This window comes from Camponotus vicinus, unplaced genomic scaffold (assembly GCF_025532165.1).
Source record: "Camponotus vicinus isolate PSW18456_S1 unplaced genomic scaffold, iyCamVici1.0 SCAF_7, whole genome shotgun sequence".
NCBI lineage: Eukaryota > Metazoa > Arthropoda > Insecta > Hymenoptera > Formicidae > Camponotus > Camponotus vicinus.
This window is the reverse complement of record NW_028141979.1, coordinates 8,524,877-8,528,609: the sequence shown is the minus strand read 5'-3', so window position 1 is coordinate 8,528,609 and position 3,733 is coordinate 8,524,877. Positions and strand designations below refer to the sequence as shown.

The 3,733-nt window shown below is 30.2% G+C and overlaps 1 long non-coding RNA gene across 1 annotated transcript; it reads right to left on the bottom strand.

Moving 5' to 3' along the window:
• Window positions 1–350: 350 nt before the first annotated feature.
• Window positions 351–3,248, bottom strand: LOC145974893 (uncharacterized). Its single transcript, XR_014439841.1, has 3 exons — window positions 2,844–3,248; window positions 2,403–2,485; window positions 351–503 (listed from the first exon to the last, which is right to left on the bottom strand). It is a non-coding gene; the product is annotated as an uncharacterized LOC145974893 (long non-coding RNA).
• Between the last annotated feature and the right edge of the window lie 485 nt (window positions 3,249–3,733).

Genomic DNA, 3,733 nt, shown 5'->3' with positions numbered 1-3,733 from the left:
TATCGCTCGTGAGTGCGGGAGTGCCGTTGAAAGTATCGCGCGTCAACACCATGAGAGGAGGAGGAGGCCTGGAAGAGGCATCAGGCATCTGTGAAGCAACTCTATGGTAAATAAATTATCGCTTATATATAATTATTTATTAATTGCGTACGCGCGATTTAAATTAAGTAATTAATCGCGTAATTTGATTTTTTATGTACATGACTTAAACAAGAGAAAAAGAGAGAAATTTTTACATAAAAACTGTAATTTAAAAGTTTCTACGTTCGAATAGCTTTTAATAGAATTATTAAATTATTACTTATTAGTAGAATTTTTTTCAAAATTTATAAAATTGTTTATCTGCTTATTATTTATGTGCGTCGGATATAAAATTAAATGCATATAATAATAATTTTTTGACCGTGACTACAATTTGAATCTTCTTTGTATGTTACAGACCAACAAACTATTGTGAGAGGAGGAGGAGGCCTGGGAGAGGCATCTTGCATCGGCGAAGCAACCTGATGGTGAATATTTATTATTTGTATATCAATTGTTATAAATCGTACGCACAATAATTCGTTCTTATAATTTAAAGGAATTAAAGAGAAAATTAGAGAGAGAAAGATTTTTATAAAAATCATATATAAAAATTTCTATTTAAAAAGTAATTTTAAAATTTATAAAATCTTCCCACGTGTTTAGGTATATCTGCTTATTATTTTACACACCGGATATGAAATTCCGCACAATAATAATTTTTTTAAATATTGATTGTATTTTGAGCTTTGTTATAAATGAATTTTATATTTGTATGTTACAGACAACGTAGCTTCGATAATGACAACTCTGCTGTGGCACATCAATGCTCCGGTAAGTAATTAAAACTTTTATTTAATTTTAAAGTAACGGATTCATAGAGATTGTAGATAAATCCGTTGCCTTAAAATGGATGAGCTAGAATAGATTAAATTAAATAACTTTTAATAAATTCGTTCGAAATATATTGCATCCATTGCGAAAATATATTGCAGTATTTTAATTATAAAGAAAAAAGATAGAGAAAAGATTATTTTTGTATAGATTTTACCTAATTTATTAAAAATAAAGAACACAAAAAATTGTATCAATTACATCTAATGCTAATTTATATATATTCGCTTATAACGCGCATTTATCTTATTCACTTATCTTACTCTAATTTCTTATTAGCTCATCCATTACAACATTTGTTGTAGATATTGTTTTTAAACTTAATGTAAAGCCAAATGATTAATTAATGAAATAACTTGTAATGTGATAAATGTAATATGATAAATGTTATACACATTAATTTTATATTTTATTATAAATTATGCATTACTATAAAAATTTATTAATTACATATATTATTATAATATCAATCAATTTTTGTTGGTAATCTGCACAGAGACTTTTATATTATAAGAATTTTATATATTATACCAGGCTGCTAACAGCTGAAGCCAGGATAACCATTTACATTAGGGCAGGATATACATATACAGATTAGATTAATATACATATTATGTCGTACTGTCAATTTTTGCCGGCATTTATTAAAATAAATATAAACTTCTACGAGATAGTGATTAAAATGAACATAAGTAGTTACAAAATATTAAAATATAGTATTTAAATAAATATAAGCAATAACCAGCAATTATTAAAATAAATATACAATCGATACTCATATAAATTACAATTGCATCTTTCGAGAGCGACAGTTATGTTATGTTAAATTCTGTGATACCCGGTATAAATTCTGTCCAGTTATAAATGGTTGCCTTTGTTTTACATTTTATCATATGAGATATGGCCGTGTTAGCAGTCTAATATAATATAAAAAAATTTGTAATTTGGCTTTATTTCAGTTTAAAAAATTAAATTGAATTTATTTTTAAAAATGCTAAAAAATGAAAATATTTAAATTATTAATTTAAATTATTAAAATTATTTTCAGGAATACTAAAAGAAATTGCAAAATTGTTAATGTTTAAGAAGATTGTAAATTGCGTAAATAGATTCTTATGTAAATTACACGAAAAATTATCCAAAGTATACGTATAATGATTATATAATAGTAATTCATTAAATTAACATATTTATTTTTATAGTATATATTCTTTAAATATTCATAAAAGAGTAACTATTTATATTTTCATATCAAAGAGTCATTAATAAATTCGGAAAATTTTTATAAAATGTAAAAATTCGATGCTAAATTAATGATTAAATATAAGCGTTATAAAATTTGACGAACGCCTTTGTTATAGAATCGCGAGTCAATTATTATAAATTTTATGATATGCTTTCCGTTAGATTTATCTATTTATGAAATCCATATCGTGCGGAACTAAATATTCTTAAAATAAATTATTAAATTATGATTGCGAAAATACCGTGTTCTTTCCGTGTTCTTTCCGTGTTCTTTCCGCGTTCTTTCCGCATTCTTTCCGCGTTCTTTTCGCATTCTTTTCACGTCCTTATAAAAGATTACCGTTTTAACAAAAGAATTTTATCGCTGTCCCTCTCGTCAGATAATACTCCTAAATATTGTTAATTAAATATAAAGAAATATCGAATAAAAGTGTGAAGATTCGATATAATAAGTCAACGATTAAATAATAACTTCACAAAATTTAACAATCACCTTCGATATTATAGAATTGCGAGTTAATTATTATGAATTTAATAATTAGTTTTTTCAGTTATATTTACGAATTTCGTATCGGAAAATATTCATAAATAAATTAATAAATTACGGTTGCGAAAACACCATGTTTTTCCCGCGTTCTTTTTGGCGTTCTTAGACGAGATTGTCGTTTTAATAAAAGAGTTACATTGCGTCATCGACTCTCCATCGTCGGTGCCGTCAACGTGTCGCGGACGGCGGCATTTCGTTACCGCATTTCCGCGTCGTAGTATTCTCGCGTCGTCGCGTTTTCGCGCTTCCGCGTTGGACTTTTCGTATAAAAATCCCAATTTCATTTATTGTCACGAGTCTCTACTTCCGATGCTAACTAACTGGGATGTTTCGAGTTTGCACACGTTGCTATGCAACGTACACTCTTGCTTCGTGCTTCGTCAAGTGATTCGGCCCGAATTAGTTAGAACTCGATCGATTGCTCGGAATGGTCGTCAATGGGTTCCTTCTCTTTGCTCGTCTACAGCCACACGCACTGCGTGTGTTAACCCTGTCGAGGAGTCGAGTGGATTCCCCTAGGCACGATTTTCGCTCGGTAAAAGGGGTTGCCTCCTCATTTTCTAAATTGCTGAATGTTGGCATTTAAAAAATGTGGGTATCCTCTTCTTTTGCCGTCTACTAGCCTGGTGTAGCATATAGCAACCGCGGGAGGCATAATATGTCCGGGCGGAGCACCTGAAATCGTGCTTAGCGGGTCCAGGTTCGATACGAGATAGAATAATTATGCGCGAAAAAGAGTTGGTGAACTTCATTTTCCTCTGTTTCCGTCAATCGTTTCGTCTTCTTTCCGGTTTGGGCTTAGTCCTTGCTCGTTGTATCGTTGCAATCCCGACCGGTTGACTCGAAGTTGATTCTCTTAAGTGAAATGGGATTTTCGCTCGTACCGAAACCGGGAGTACCGTCTAATGTATAGGTATACATATTAAGTACATACATCGCGCGATCAAATATAAAATTTTTAATACAAGTGCTTATACAAAATTATTGTTTTAACAAAAGATTTTTATCGCTGTCCCTCTCGTCAAA